Raw genomic sequence first — 17365 nt, 5'->3', positions numbered from 1 at the left:
TTTTTCAGCCTCCTTTTAAAAACAAAGTGGAAGCCAGCTACAGCGAAAACCTTACTTTTTTTTGTTTCTAAGGGTGGGTCAATAAAGTTAAAACTTCTGTCTCATATAGCTGCAAAACCTCATATTTTACAGATCGAATTGATCAACGGAAAGGCGGCTAAACCTATTCTTGATACTTGTTCTGACCGCATAACGAAAGTGCATGAAATCGAATCAATGGCTTCAAATCGATAGGAATACAGATTGTAATTAAAGAAATGAAGCCATCTTTCCTCGCCCCCGGAAGGCGCCTTCTCTTTAGTTGAGTATGAAAAGTGCCCCGCGAAGGAACAAAACCAACTCAAGTCAACCGTCCCGTCGATTCGATCTGAAGTATGAATTGGCCGAAGCAGATACCAAGGCTTCACTGAACAGAGGACTAGATGAGATGAGGCCGGCCTATCCACACTGTAAGTAACGGCAAGTGCTAATGCCTCTGAGCTTGACCTGGAAAAACCCCTTTTGTGAACTTGAAAACCGACATGGTCAAAGCACGGAAAGGAAAGTATTGGAAAAGCTAAGCTACATCAACATAGGTTCTATTCTGCTACCTTCACTTCTGACTTCACTCCCACCTATTGATATTGATCTTACCTTACCTCGAGAAGTTATTCGTTTAGGTCTCGATTACCAATTGATACTAGTGTTTATCTAGTCCAACTTGAATGAAGGAAGAGGTTCACTACTGACTGAACTGAAATACGCCAGAAAATCGATTTGTCCAAAGCTGAAGGAAAAGGAGATCCAAGTAGAATCCCAATGGGCCGCAGATCATATGAGGGGAGGCCTGTGGCTGATTGTACAAGAAGGATATGAGAAATCATAAAAAGGGGGGTCAGCGATTTCAAGCTTGGGCGGTTTTCCGACATCTTCCTCGGGCTTTGGAAGAACATAGTATCTCTCGTTTCGTGCTGATCTGGCCAATATAGAAGGAGAAGGTCAGTTAAGCAAAGCAGGTGTGAGCCTTCTCTTGTAAAAGGCACCGTAGCCTTATCCGCACTGTGTAGAAGCATCCTGCCTTTCCTTAAACCTGATATAATGCTTTTTCCTTGTCCAGAACTAGCTTGTTTCACTAGATGAGGGAAAAGCGGGATACCAATTATGTTGGGCTGACTTCGAGAACTTCACTTTTTCTATTTTCTAGAAAGGTTTGAACGTGGCACTAAACCCTCGATGTCAACTAAAGAAAATAGTTCAAGACAGTAGAGCACTGAGGTTCAGCATTTCGTTTAGTGAATGCGGAGATAAAGGCAGCTACTATTGATGCAATGCAATTGGACCGCTGGGTAATGCAAGGGAAGAATGTTCTCATATCCATGCCCCATATTGATTTTTTTATAGAATCAAGCCACTTCTATCGCTTCTCCTAATCTATATCGGGGTTGGCCACTGCTCAAACAAAGGGACCAAACAGAAGAGTCCCCAACCCCGAGTTGGCTCCTCTTCTCAATAATAAAGAGGAGATACAACACTCTAAAGCCAAGATGCACTAATAGCCAATCAAGACACTGAAGCACTAAGCACTAATGGCCAATAGTATAGTATCTTTGTTTGGATGACTTCCCTCCTACCACTGATAAGCTGAGGTTGAAGAGACAGTTGTGGGTACGAGATCCTATGGCGGTAAAGGAGACCTTTCAAATACAATAAATGCTCAATGTACCAGCACAGGGTCAAAGAAGCCTGCTAGGTGCCATAGGATGTGCCGAAATGCCTACCTCTATGGTTTGCGTATAACGTGAATAGCTCCTGTCTGTTGTTTAAAAAGAACAAAAGCACGAGGTAGGGGAGGTTCAGCCGTCAGATATCAGATCTCCCATCAATGGCACGCAGGAACCTTCATCAAGCTGCCCCACCAAAATCCTTCCAAAGATATTGACACTGCCTGATGCTCATGACCAACAATACTATGTAGGGATGACACTTGTTGAATGGTGATGCCTGGGCTGAATAAGCAGCTGCAAGGATTTATCCCAGAAAGTTGTTTTAATATTGACCCACTGAGAGAGAAGCATGTTCCTGAGCATCCATAACCTCGGAATTGATCTTCTCTTTCCCTTTCTTTTCTGCTCCCGTGCTTAGATCGAACAATATTGCGAAATCAGTGATACGAAAAATCCTCTTCCATTCTTTCGGGCTGCAGGCAACTTAGAGAAGAAAACAAGCTTACATCTCCAAGCCACACTAGGTAGGGCAAGGAATAGTCCCTATCACGACTGGTTCTTTTCTTCTTCTATAAGCCTCTGCTGAGCAATCTCCCCATTAGCATCAGCATTCCCTTCATTCTCCCCCTCTCGACTATCACCCTCGGTGCTAGCAGAGAATTCCTCCAAGAACTGACTAAGATCACCTCTACCTGTGTTGTGTAGTATGGCTCATGTTCCCGAAAGGTTACGTCCATACTTGCGTATAATTTCCTCCCAATAAGATCCCAACATTGATATCCCTTTTGGCTAGATGCATAATCAATAAATATACACCTCACTGCCCGCGGATCCAACTTGCCAACAGAAGGTCGATGATCTCGCACAAAGCACACACACACAACCTTTCACTTTTGTTTAGGAGGCACATTGAACTCCCTTTGGCCCAAGAGAAGTTCGGCTGGAGACTTCATACCAAGTATCCTAGACGGCATACGGTTTATGAGGTACGCTGCTATCATCACTGCCTCACTCGATAAATTCTTTGGCACATTTATCTAAAACATAAGTGACCATGCCACCTCCTGCAGATGTCGGTTCTTCCTTTCCCTTTCCGCCACTCCATTCTGTGATGGGGTTCCATCCAGTTCCAACACAAGTAGTCTGATGAATAATCCCATGTTCTGATATATAAGCATCAACCTCTCTATTCACATATTCAGTCCCATTATCTGACCGGAGAATCCGAATCTTCGCTTCAAACTAAGTAGCCACCAGCTTATGGAAGTCCTGAAACCATCTCACAACCTCACTCTTGTGCTTCATCAAATAAATCAAGCAAGTCATACGAGTGCAACAGTCCATAAATGTAACAAACCACTTGAACCCGCTCACAGAAGTGACAGAACATGGACCCCAAACATCAGAATGTATCAATAAGAAGGGTTCATCACTTCGAAGGCCAATGCTAGGATATGTAGACCTTGTATGCTTCCCAAACGCGCAAGCATCACACACAAGTATGCTCTTGTCCACCTTCTTAAACAAATAAGGATACATACATCCTACTCTTATTATCAATGGATAGCCCAAACGAAAATGATGTAGCAAGATCTCTGCTTCAAGTCCTCTAGCAATCACAGACAATGCGACATCCACTTGATCAACCACAACCCCTTACGCCTGATTCCAGACCCAATCCTCTTCCCAGTGCCCTTCTCCTCAAATAAACTCTAATCCTCATCAAATGTAACAGTACATTTGAATTGCTCAATGATGGAGCTAATAGAGAGGAGATTGACCGGAAAAGATGGCACATGCAAAATGGAAGGCAACACCATAGACGGTGTGCATTTTACAGACCACACTCCCTTGATAAATTGGGAACTACAGCTTGTGACGGATTACCATGAAAGCTGATTGGATAAACAATCGCATCGCACTCACATCGGATCAAAAAACGCATAGAGAAAGAATTGATGCGGTCATCCTTCCTCCGGAGCAAGAAAGGAAACTCCTCGATTCAGCTTCGTTGCAATAAGCTGCACTTGCGTCCCGATTCGAGATTGTGTGGGTGTAGATAGGAAGAAGTCAAGGCTGTGTCTTTCTCTTTAGTTGTATCCAGGTTCACCTATTTTTTTCCGTTGTTGCTCTTCAGAAAAACGTGTATAGTAAGTATCAGTGGCCTTCGTCGATGGGACCTCCAGTGTATGCGTTACGAGGCAACTAGCATTTTGTCATTAAAGTTCGTGAAAGAATGTTTCGTTGGAAAAACCAACGCCGATCTAAAACTAAGTCTTCCTTTCAAAAGTGAGCGAGCAGAGCTGAAAAAGATGGAGTTACCTGGAGATGAGATTTCTTTCTACGGATATGAAGGATAGAAGAGTGACTTTGTTTTTCACCAAAATCTATATTTGGGTGCGCTTTATTTTTCCATTCCAAATCCAAAAATTGATATTCTTGCTATGGTTCTCCTTAATAACGCTAAGATTGTTGCTTATTCTCTGGAACTTGTTCGATCCTTTATTTGCGACGGAAGCACTCGTCTTCGCTTCCTTCTATAGCGAAGCTAGTGTTACTATGTTAGGTGGTATGAATATGATGGGCGATGACGACCTGTCCCGCGCCGTAGCCCCGTATCTCCCGCAGGGAGGTCAGGCTCCAGTAAATATTCCCGAAGGATGACCGCTTACAGTGGAAGAGGAAGGCCGTCTTGCCCTGGTGTTGGATTTGCAAAATCAGATTGGCACTCTTCTCAGGAATATCGATCTTCACTCGTTCCGGAACCATCACTTTGAAGAGGAAAGCGCCTCTGATCTCGCCGCGGCGGCCCTACTCCATAAAGAAGAATATCTCAATGACCACACAAAGTTATGGGAAGTGCGTGAAGGGCTTAATCGTTATAGATTAATCTCTAGGTTCTACTTTCGCGTGGTAGAATGGGTCAAGGTCGAGAGAAAGGTTCGTAGCGGGGAGTTGCCAAGAACGTTCCGCATTGATGATGACGGTGAAGGAGAAGGATAGTTACTGGCGTTTAGCTTCATCTAGAAAGAAAATCGGCCTTCCACCACTAAAAAGGGTAATACTCGCTCAAAGTGATGAAATCTGTCGAGGAAACATAAGCTGTTTCCTATGTAGTGATCTCTGTTCATGGAGGTCATGAGGCCACTGACACCCTTGTGGGTAGGTGGGGGGGAAGAAGAGTGGGAACGAGGGCTTCTTTCACTTGTTTGTTTTCCTACAACGGTATCTCCGAACTCAACGGCTCCCACGATTCGGAGCGATAGCGAATTCATACGAGGACTACGAAGCGAATAATTGCATTCCTTCCAGGAGGTCGAGCGCACGCTTTCCTCGGTTTCGAATCAAGGGACAAAGATAGATCCTCGGTAACGGCAAAGGGGATAGCCTTGCTTTTGAACATTCATGTGCATATATTTTCATTAGATGTGCAATCGAAATCAGTAGGAGAGAAACTTTCATCCCTATATTTCCACTGAAATGGAATTAGCGATACCTTTGCTTTTAGTTTGAATTCATGAATCCTGTTTCTAGTGGCGAGTAACTACTACGAAAGGTACGGAAAACGGGAAAGGCAAAGCACAGGAAAGAAGAATATATTCAATAATGTCATCCTTGTTTCGGTACCGGATTCAACTTGTCGAGGCTTCTGCTCGTAACGTCACTCACTGGATCAAATCAAAGGGCTCGGTTTCTGCTCCTCGGCAAAGGCAAAGTCAATTCAATAGGAATCCGAATCCTAAAAGGCAAGACCCAAACCACCGGTCGATCAACAGTTCTTCTTTCACTTCCATCTCTTGATACCTGTTTTCTTGCTTTTCTTACCACTGCTGTAGTGAACCGCATCTCTAAGCACCGGGAGTCGTGAACCGCGCACAAGGTCCTTCTTAAACTAGATATAAGTGAAATAATTGTTCTGGGTCACCTTGGCTTTTGTGTTCAGTAGTTAGTAGGGGAAGTTGCCCGGCTTGGTATCTCTCTTCCCTGTAGAAAACCAATCGCAAGTCCCTCCTTATTTTCACTCAAAAAAGCTGGAAAAAAGAGCAAATCTCGGATAGCCTAACTTGTTTTTTTGCCCTGGAAAAGGCAGCTACTATCCCTGCTGGATTTCCAGAAAATGGAATGTACCTAGGGAACCCTATTGATCAGATCAGAGACTGAACCTAGTGATCTTTCTCCTGCTGGCAAGCATCGATACCTGTCTCCTAATGAATTGATCTTCTCTTGGGCTCTGATTCACACAATCGGAAAGCCCTTGCGATGTGGGTCACCCTTTTCCTCTATACATCTGTTCAGCAAAGGGGGCTTGCTATTCTCTGCAATTGAAGGTTGGGCCTACATATCTCTTATTTGTGTGGATCAACCATCCAACCTTTCTTCTTTCTTTCCATAAAAGCGTAGGTAGAATGCGTATAGTAATGGTAGAGCTGATGTATGGCTAAGCAGGGCTGATGGAGCTCTTGGAAAGAAGTCAGTATCCAGCTTATCCCTAGTCTAGCACTCTGCTGTGAAGTCAGAAACCCATTAACAAGCAAGGCTGTAGTGAACCTCTTCCTTAAGGGATTGTGGAATGCACACATCCCGGAATACAGTTGGGTGATCCATTAAGCTAAGCAAGAGCTATGAACAACCTAGTGACGCGGTGGCAAGCATCGATACGAGGAAGGTGATAGATCAGATACGATTTCCTTCATAGGATACTATTTTTCCTTCGGATTGTGGAATGATAGGAAGGGCCTAATAGTAGTGATTTAGTGCAATGTGAGGTGCCCCGCGCGTGAGACTTTCTGAGGTTAAGAAAATAATAACAGGGCGGCTTTCTTAGACTCGGCTCTATAGCACTCTTTGAGTAAGTTCGTTAACGAGGTAACAGTTCTACACGAATGAAAACAGACCTATCTTCTCTTTCTTGGGCGGGGCACCAAATTCATGTATCTTTACCAATTAACCAATTTCTTGACGCTGGGGTGGATCCTAAAGAGATACCACTTCCTCATGAATTTATCTTGAATCGGGACCTTTTGGCTCAACTTTATCCTAGTTTTGCCGAAGGAGCAACCCCTTTTTTCACTTTAAATTGGTCCAAATACGCAGAATTTCTGACTTTTCGCGGAGGACTAGATCCAGTAACCGGTGGTCTCTGGCTGACCGATATTGCGCACCATCATTTAGCTATTGCTATTCTTTTCCTAATCGCAGGTCATATGTATAGGACCAATTGGGGTATTGGCCATGGATTTCAAGATATTTTGGAGGCTCACAAGGGCCCATTTACAGGACAAGGCCATAAGGGTCTTTATGAAATCTTAACAACGTCATGGCATGCTCAATTATCTCTTAACCTAGCCTATGCAAGCACTTATCCCCTTGCCTTGGATTAGGCACTACAACTATATGTGACTTAGAATCTGACCAGTAACTATACCTTATGAAAAGTAAGCACTAGCTATAGACAGAACTATATAGTCTCGAGTAAGTGGCGCGGAGCGGATTGCAATAAAGCAATAGAGAGTTAGCTACATATATTGAAGTTGAATCTATGCTCTTTGCAAGGCAAAAAGCTATCCAAGATAGTAAGTACTCGGCGGTATACTCCTGTAGCTCCTTGATTCCTTACGCAAGTTAGAGCCTTATGAAAGAGGGAAGACTGCTTATTAATAGGCAACTTTTCTTTAGACATAAAAAAAAGACTGGTATTTGAGGGAATGCAGCATGGGCCCTATAACTTGCTTTTCTATTTCCAACCAAAGCTAGAAGAGCAGCGCGTCTATCCTGAGTTTTCGTGTCTAGCTTGCTTGCTCACTTCCTATAACGGTAATCAAAGAAAATCTCGTTCTGATCCTATAACTTAACTAAACTTAACTAAGTAGTAAAGAGAAGATTAGGATGAGTAAGCCCTGACTTCAAGTCTATGTATAGCAACTAGCTATATTACTACTTATTAGTCATACTTTATCTCGATGGACCTATTGCCGCCTATTTAGAATAATAATAAAGTCTTCTATAGTTACTGGCATATTACTCCCATCAGTGAGAATTGTATACGTAGGAGAGAACCTTGTGCAAAAAGGGCTTTGCTTTATGGTATAGATTAGGAATTGGAATAAGTAAGGCTAACTAAAAGAGAGAAGAGGGTCTACAGTCATTCTATCTCAACACTGAAGAATAAGACGTCTATCCTTACTCTTGCATTAAATAGAATAATATTAAAGGGAGGGGAGTATATCGAATATAAGGCTGCCCTCAGGCAAACCCATAATAAGGCTGATGAAAGCGAAGCAGAATTTAAAACAAATAAGGTACACTCTTGATCCTTACAGCACATCTTTACTATGACTAAAAAGTGCCGGAAGGAGAAAGTCAAAGAAGGACTCGAAACTTGCAGATAATGAATATAAAGATGAAAGATTGAATGCTTTATCAGAGATAGATTTTGACTTGGGCTTGAACAAAGCCATTCTTCGCCTTTCTTCGCTAGTTCGCTTAAGTACATAGGTTATGGCAATACAACATTCTATCTTTTGCTTAGGCTTGAAACACTTATTTTCTTATTATCTTTTTTATTTTCTTTCGCCCTAGGCAATCTCTTTGCTTGCTAACATAAACTTTCAACATAGATCAAGTTGTTTTTTAGGAGTTTTACCTCTTCTTACTTCTTGACATCAGAAAGACAAGCGCTTACCTCCTTCCTAGCAACCTACATATATGTCTGCTCAAAGCACATTCGGAGTATAGTTGACTATTCCTCCTTTACGTATCTCAGCCAAAGCCTACTTTATTCTCTGCAAGCTAGGTAGTTAAGGAATTAAGTAACTAATTTAGACTGATTGGTGGCAGGCTCCGACGAAAGCTTATGGATTCAGCACTTTGCTATAAGAAAGAAGCAAGGTTGTCCGACAAAACTAGAGTTTTAAGTAAGCAAGAGATTGATTGCGTGGTAGGAAAGAAAGGAAACTACCAAGCGAGGGATTGTTTGCATATTATATACTTATTAACTTCCTGTCAGTAAAGTACTAGTTTTTTAGTTAGTAGTGTGCAATACTGTTTAAGAAATGCATGCAATCTGAGACTTCAGAAAACGTATACTTGAGTCAAACTACACTAGAATAGTCAGTGAAAAACTACACTGAATTAGAAAGGTCTTTTCCTTGAAAGAATAGGTTTTTTGCATCAAGAGGCTGTGAGGAAATAAGTAACATAGTTAATGAGGAGGGGGTATGCATCTTATCATCTTCTATTCGAGAATAAGAAACGATCGAGAAAGGCTGCACATGAATCTTACTCTAGAAATGCCTGTGGAATGTCCATCATCGAGAAGAAGTCGATTCGCTGAAGCATAAAAGAGAAGGAAGAAGAGATCTTATTAGTTTAGTTAACCCTTTGGCCAGCCCTTAGCATCTCAAGAATGCGCTCTTCTCAAGCGAATCCAAATAGGTGTTGGTTTGCGCAAAGGAAGCTGAAGCCAATAGACCAATGGAACTAATCAATCACTTGCTTTCCCGAACTAGACAGCAGGATTTTATCAGCACTGGACTGGAATCGCGTCGATGACTCTAATCTTTAGAGACAGAAGCAGATGGGAGAAGGTTGGATATGGATCATGATCAAGTCTACCTCGTAATCCACTTAAAGATCTTTGAGCAGCTCGAGAGAGAAATCCGTCTTCATTGGTACAAAATAACCTTCGCCCCCCTTTTTTGTTATGGGATGGTGGTTCCTGTCTATCAACTAAGGTTATAAATTTATTCTATAAGAATCTAGTAGATCACGCACCTATTGTATTTAGTGTGATCTTGTGGGAGAGTAAGGAATCGCACCCTTAGCGTGAGGGGAATAGCCGGTTTCCTTTCCTTAACTAGACTACCTTACGGTAGCTCGACTGGGAACGTCAACGTATGTATTCTGTCTTCCCAATCAAACATTAGTCATTGCAGCTATTTCATCTGGTCTACTAGAGTAGAGAGATCTCTCACTTCACTGCACATCGCACTAACTAATAGCTAGCCGCCTCACGGATCACCTTATTATGTGCAGCTAAAGCGGGGTGTGTGCATTGTTCAACTAGAGCCGAGGAGGACAAAAGAATAAGGAACAATAGGTTCGCTACCCGATTTCAATAGTTTCCTTGATTTGAAATCAATCCAATATCCTTTCGAGAATCTAGAGTGATATCAACAACCTCCTAGTTGAAGTACAGACGAGGAAGCAGCCTATTAGTTTCAGTCCAGTCCAGGAAAGGAAGGCAATCGATTCAATTCATTCCCCAATTTCAGGCTTGGTGCTGCGCATTATTAAGAATATCATATAGGAAGATGGACTAGCTCGAGACCTTGGCTTCAAACAATCAATTGAATCTTGGACACATTTAATTCTTAGATATTGCTTAAGGGATCACCACATATATTTCTCAGATTATCATGTCTGTCTCGTCTTGCTATTTCCATCGACCAACCATGAGAGTGTTAATCAACTCCACCTGGAGGAAGTGTCAAAGGCGTCTGTCTATCAGTTATCGATAGATCGAACAAACCTAAAGGATCTGGTGGTTGTGTAATTGTAAGATTACTGATCATGGGATACGGATCTAGTTCCTGGCTCTGCCTACGCAGAGCTGAGTCGGATAGTCTTGAAGAGATGTCTTGGAATGTTTGATGGCCGTGAAAGTAAGAATTCTTTTATTTAGCCATAATTCGCCTACTTTACTTTAGAGGACTAGCTCTTCCTATTGGACTCGTGGGATTGGAGACAGCACAACCTCAGGTTCACTATCTTCTTTAGAGTGGGACAGATAGACTAGAATGGGCTGGTTTTTCAAAAGACTTGAACACCCATCCGATATAGACTCATCGAAGGCAATGCGATAGGTCGTAGCCTGGGAGATAGGGGTTGAGCAACCAAGCGAACAAGGGCTCGTACTGTCGGAGGGTCCACAGGTTCCATTCTTGATCTGATTTCTCGCTATCTTATTCGGTGGTACAAAACGAAATACGACTCCTATTCTTGCCCGATGTAGGTAGCCACGCCCACTCTAATTCCATCCAATGTATACCACACTTTGGTAGAAGTTAAGCGCTTAAGCAGCTCCAGAAGCTGCAGAGAGGTGAAAGCTGGAAAGCCAATAGCCAGAATTCTTTTGGCAATAGTGGAATAGCCAGCTAATACTGGTGCAAGCTCGGGTATCGAGCAACACTACCTAGTAACCATACCATACCATACATCTACTAAACAGAGGATGACATAGCCAATAAAGGATTGGTAATTCCTGTCAGAAGAAGAATCAGAGGAATCGAAGCAATCATAAAAGCAGGAAATTGCAATGCCTTCTCCACCCCGTGTTGATAAAACAATTGTATTTAGCGCGCCTCAAGCCTCCTTCCTCGGGGTAGGTCCCGCGTATGACCCAACCCATCTCCCCGAAGGCAGGCAGGTTCGGAAATAGCTTGCGCAGAAGCGAGAACCCCGGGTCCATATCTAAAAAAAAAATATGTAGTTTTTGTAAGCGAGCTGAGGAATAAAAGTAAGAAAGATCCGCAAGAGAAGAAAGGACCTGGGACAGAAGAAAGAACCGAACCCTATAGTTGTACAGAATTCCGTTTGTCCGCTTTCCATTTCGACCACTCGCTCCTATGTATGAAGAATGGCTCTTCCTTGTCTTCATCTTTTCCAATCGACTGCCTTCGGGCGGATCCACACACGGATATCGAGTCAGTCTAGTGGCTCATGCTGCTTAATAGTGGAGGCGGGTAACAACTGCTCTTTCTTCTCGATCGAGTAGCCACCGCATAAATTGGTAAGCTTCCCACGCCAAAGCTAGTCTTCCTTGCTTTCCCAACAAACAATAAGACCCATAGCATGTGCACCAGGATGGTCTTTCTATCCCTATCTATTCTCACCGAACTAGACCTCTCATACCCGGCTACAGGAGAGGTAACTACCTCTGATTGATTTTATTCGTCATAAATGATTTCCGCTGACTCAAGCATAGCCAAGCCATTAAGCTAATATCTCCCTTGCCATTAATTCAACAAGGCTTCCGAGAAAGGCATGTTACGAACCTAAGAACACCTACCCACCTATTAACTTTTTGAATTCTTAGCTTTGGACGTTAAGGAATGAGTGGAATGAATAGACGACGTACTCTCTCTAATCGGTGCAGCCTGCTGAGTGCCCTTACTCTTGGTCATAGGCTTCGGAGAGTCTGGAACTACGGCTATGGGAAAGTTCGCTATGGAAGGAAAGCATTTCACTACCTCACATCTGGTAAGTGTAGCAAGTCCAAATCCCTCATCTCATACGTTTCCCTCCACCTCCTCCGCTGGCCTCACCTCGTGGCCAGTAGGCAATGATCTGACTTGGGCGACGGAATGTGTTTTACAATAAGTTCCAACGTTTGAGTAATTGAACTTGCTTCTTCACTTAATGCTTGCTTTCCGTCTTGCCTTTGCCGGAGGCATAGGTTGAGCTTTAGCAATAGCAGACAGTTAGGGAACCCAAGAAAGGAGGAGCGAGCTAAAGAAGGACTATTACTACCACCGAACCCAAGGCAAAGCGAAAGAAGGTAAACCGAACCACAGCTACCTATGAGTTCAGAGTGGCCAAGAGGATGAATAGGTTATTCTAATGACCATAGGAATAAGGAAGACTCGTTCGCTTTAAAGCAGCAAGACCGGCAAAAGTTCCTTCGCTAACCTGTTGGCTTAGTGAATAGTTCTGCCTTCATTGAAGAAGAGACCTATTTTCCACTTTCAAAGTAGATTCTAGAAAAGCGGCCTTAATAAACAACTGTTCTTTCCAAGGAAAGAGAGAAAGAAGTCAAAAAGCGGGGGATCGCTTAATAATAAATTCTAACTATTGTTCAAAACTCAAAGTACCAAAGATTCAATAGAATGAAATGGTTAACTAAGAATGAGAGAGTGAAAAAGCGGAGTAATAAACAAGGAGTGGCTTGCTATTTATGATGACGAAGAGCTGGTACAAGCCACCTTCAGGAATGACCCTGCGATGAAAGCAATCTACATCTACATGATTCCAAGATGGTAAAAGATATAAAGTCAAAGTGCTATGGAACGCATGGTGAACAACCTGCGGGAGCACGGTAATCCCGACGAGTAGGATCCAGAGGAACTCAGGCAGAAGTACTGCCTCCTTGATTGGATCGCACATGTCAACTGGCTTTTCAGAGACCTAAAAAGACGAAGCCCCTCTCCTCCCTCTGTAACTAGAGAGGTAGGCAAACCTGAGTTTAGAGCCACCTCGATTCGGGATGTCGGAACACCAACCGGATCGGAAACCTCATCCTAAACTTACTTCGGAATAGGTTCGAGAGCTTCCATTTCAATGTGTCTTTCCAAAAATCTTTGGTATGCCTTTTCCTGGTCAAAAGGTTTGTTTGGGAAAGCTTCTAAATCTAGGGTTCAATGTCTCTGAAAAACCCCCTGGGGCAGGATAGTAAAGAGCTGATTCTAGGGAAAGCTAGGATTTCACTTTTCTCTCAGCCATCGAGTTGGAGTAGTTAACCTTCTATATGCCGTGGAAGAATACGCATAAGCATTAGTTCTTGCCCTTCCAGTGTAAGTGGCAGATCAAACTTGATCTAGTTCCACACATTGCCTTTTCCCTTATATGTCGTGGCAGGCGAGCTCCCTTCTGGTAAAAAGGATTTGAGTGGAAGGTTGAGCGCCCCTTAACGTTTAGAAGTATCCTTTTCAATGGTTAGAAACCTTTCTATTCTATGACGGCTAAGTCGAGGGCAGACACAACAGGTCACGAAGAGCTAGAGGATATAGAATTCCTATTTACCGGGAACGGAAGGAAACATCGGCTCTTCCGAGATCTTATGTAAGGAATACTCGAAAAAGTAGAGCAAAAAGATCTAAAAACTCTACAAGAAATGTCTTTCCCGCAGAAGACTCTAACTCCTCATAGCATTACGTCAATCTGCAAATATCGAATGATGCTTCGACAGATTCAGTCATCCATTCAGCTTTGAAATCGGAGACAAGGAAAACTTCATAGAAGCGCCGCGGATCAATATAGAGATGCGAACCAATATCCTTTTCCTGGTGGGCTCTGAAGTACTCGTCTTTTGCGCAAGGCCTCGTGTCAAAAAACTTCCAACCACGTCCTCCTACCTCGCCCATTTGCGGAGATCATCTACATTTTGCTCCGTGTCGAGCTCCAGCCGGCCCAAACGTTTTCCTTCGGGAGGGCGTAAAATCGCTTTCTTTCTGTAGGGAGGACGGATGATTCAAGTAAGGGCTGAGAGCCTACATATCACTAAGATGGGCCAAGGAAGAAAAAGCACCTACTATTCGTTAATTGAAATTCTCTTTGCTTAGCGCCCTTGTGTTTCGAATAGAAAAGCACTGGAGATATCTGTGGAACTGTTGTTTTTCTTAGGGCAAGCTAGCAGATAGAAGTAATCTATCTGGTTAGCCAGGCGAAGCATTTAGGGTTCAGTGCCTGGTTTCAAGTGTTCTTCTTCATCGTTTGGCACTTCACTTTTTGTTGAGTAATCCAATGGCCTAATGACACATGCACATCTTTTGGTGTTGTCGCCTTACTTAGTGACTAGCTCAAGTGCATTTGATCGCAAAAAAGACTGGCATTGGCTCCGGGTCAAATCTACAGGGGGCATGCAAATCAAATGCGAAAGAAAGGAAAACATTTCTGTTTCTTCTGCTTCAATGCCGTGATACACTCAGGATGTTTACGATACCTACCCATTAATTGCTCTAACTTCTCGTGGTTCACCCCTAGCTATGCCCGCTTCTATGAAATTCCAAATTCTGCTTGCAAGCTCATCGGAGCTAGGCAACTCTTTGTCAGTGATTTCATGCCTACCAAGCAGGTACACTCTAATGTATACACCCTTTAAGAAAAGAAATCCTTCTCGTATTCTGCTGCTTTTTTGATTCATTTTATCCCAATAATAGCATAGACATCATATATTTTTTCTTGCAAGCTCAAGTGCTTGATTGTTGACAAATTCTTCTCTCAGCAGGGCACCTCAGGTACCTGTCTATAGTTTCCTATCTTGAAGGGGGCGACGCAGCTATTTTCTTTAACAACACGTCATTCAACGAAGTGTTTTCGTTATTTGGTCATCACTAAAAAGTTTCTAGTGATAAAGTGAGCCTATTATATTAAGTTTAGAGGATTCTCCTAACGTGATGAGTTTAGTTTCTCACTTTTAAAGATCACTGGTGGCAATGGTACTTCCTTTTATGCAACAACTCCTGTATGTACCATTTGGTAATTGGAGTTTGATAAGACCATGGATCCTTATATACAAAACATACTTGGCCAACTAAGGCCCTGCAGTCCAATGTCCGATATATTATCGTCAGCTGAGGAGGTGTTTGGCAAGGGTGTGACCGTTTTTTTGGGACAATGTTCAAGCAGGAGGCCATGAATCTGTCTAGTCTCGCCATGGGGGTGAGTTTATCTCATTGCTCCTTCCTGGTGTAAAGCCGATCACTGAGGTTTATGTCTATCAAACCGAGCTCTTGAACCCAATGTTTGGAACATCAACGTCCCTCTCCAGTCGTAATCAGGATTTGATCTATCATGAAGTTTTAGCGCCACATAAGATCCACGGCATGTTATCTGTCGGTGCAGCGGCTTTGAGTTGTCGGACAAAAAGCCAGGAGCTTAAGTAATTCCTCAGTTTAGTATAGGGTGTCCAGGGAGAGCTGCTGAAGGGAAGGTGGGCGAACCCACACGAGTGAAAACCCTACTTTATTAGTCATCAATGCGATTTCTCGCACTTTTTGATACCTCCGAGGGGGTACACTTTAAAGGCATGCAAAACGTGCCTTACAGTCATGTTGGACGAGGCTAGGCGGTGAATGCAACGCTGGGAAGTTTTGTCCCGGTTCGAGAGGTTGAGCGAGCCAACCAATTCGATGTTTTGAATGGCCAAAGAATAGGTGTTTACTCCTCTTACCAATTGAGGTTTCGCACAACTTTTTGACTAGGGCTTCAGAAAGGTTGTAGTTTCACGAGGAGCCCATAAAGCGACTTGTTTTACCTATGGGATGTGAAGATTGGCTCTGTACCTGACACGGATTGATTTAAGAACAGTGATGAAAGAAATCAATTTATGAGAGACCATATTTCTGTTGTTTCGGTACAACTCAAGATCAGTTAAGGAAATAGGGAATAACAATAGTGAAAAGAATAGAAATAGCATGACCCTTGCTTGGGACTTCTTTCTTCTATCTCTATAGAGATGACCAGGAAGCAAATGAGAAAGGGACTTCTTTTTTACTACGGTCAAACTATGATCAAACTCTCTAATCTTACTTCCGTGTGAAAGACCGTCCTAGGCGTGAGTACAAATGTGTCGAGGCGTTCTAAGTGCCGTAGACGAATGCTTCTTGGCGGAATAAATGGTATGACATGACCTCTTTTTGCTCCATATAAACGAATTTGAAAAAGGAAGAAGGCTTTAGCTCCCTTCCATTGTCTTGGGTCAAAGATCAAGCGTGAACTTCTCCCTCATCTAAGGTTGGGTTGTGGATAACAGACTTCCCCTTGGGCCGGATCTTCCCAAGTATAACACGATCCATGAGTGATATCAATGCAGTGACAGTCCTTACTATTGAGTCCTGTGCTGGTAAGATGACAACGCTCTAAAAGGTTTGTTTAAGAAAGCAATCATATCCCGTCCCCAAGTGCGGTATGGACCCCAAAGAGTTATATAAGTAGGAAAATGGGAAGAATTGAGGCACCTACAGAAGTAATGGGTCAGCTTATGATTTTAGGCATGGTTACTGGAGGGATCGTCCCTACCTATCTGCGCAAGATCGGATCAGTATGGTTTTGAGAGGAAGGCTGGTGGCATACGAAGAGAGGGCAACAGAACATCTGCATTCCCTTTCTTTGATTGAGAGAAGGATAAAGCAGAAAAAAAGACTTGACTGAAATTCCATTCGCTTTTTTTCCTTCCTGAGATATGGAATGTCATTAAATTAAGTAGATGAGATGCCAAATATAGGTAGGAGTTATTTCGCCAAGCAAAGCTTTGTGTTCTGAAGGTAAAGAAAGACGGTAAAGCCCATTAAAAAGAGTGCCACGCAGAAGCACCTCCTGTGTCACTTGATCCAAACCCGACACATCTTTCTTTCTATACGAAATGAGTTCGACCTTTTTTTCAAAATAGAAACAGAAAAGAAATTTAGGAATAGTGCGGGTGCGACGGAACGAATCAAGTGAAACGAGTCCCCCTTATGACATTTTTTCATCCAAGCAAGGGCGCGTTGCATGGGATTCATCAACAAAGGGATAGGGATAAGGGGCCGCACGTCCAAGACAGCCTTTCATCTCAGTGCGCCATGGAACCCCCATCTTCCAATTCCTCTTACAGAGATCGTTGACTCACTTGCCTTATTTTGAGGAGACTTCCAAGCCAAAACAAGACAATGGGCAGTCACCAGATCTTCTTTATGGAGGTGGGACCGGGGACCTCCTCAGCAAGATCGCTGTACAGAATGCTTGCGCACAGTGGCCACACACACTTCTCCCTGACCTCCAAAAGCTCCCTATGACCCTTTGTACGGAGCATTCAAAGTTCCTCACGCTGTCAAGCAAGACTTTGATCTCGATTTGGGAGAGCAAACACAGCTTCGCCATCCAGCCAAGTATCTTTATTGAATTGT

Source organism: Triticum dicoccoides, chromosome 4A (assembly GCF_002162155.2).
Source record: "Triticum dicoccoides isolate Atlit2015 ecotype Zavitan chromosome 4A, WEW_v2.0, whole genome shotgun sequence".
NCBI classification, from domain to species: domain Eukaryota; kingdom Viridiplantae; phylum Streptophyta; class Magnoliopsida; order Poales; family Poaceae; genus Triticum; species Triticum dicoccoides.
This window is presented reverse-complemented; position numbering follows the sequence as displayed.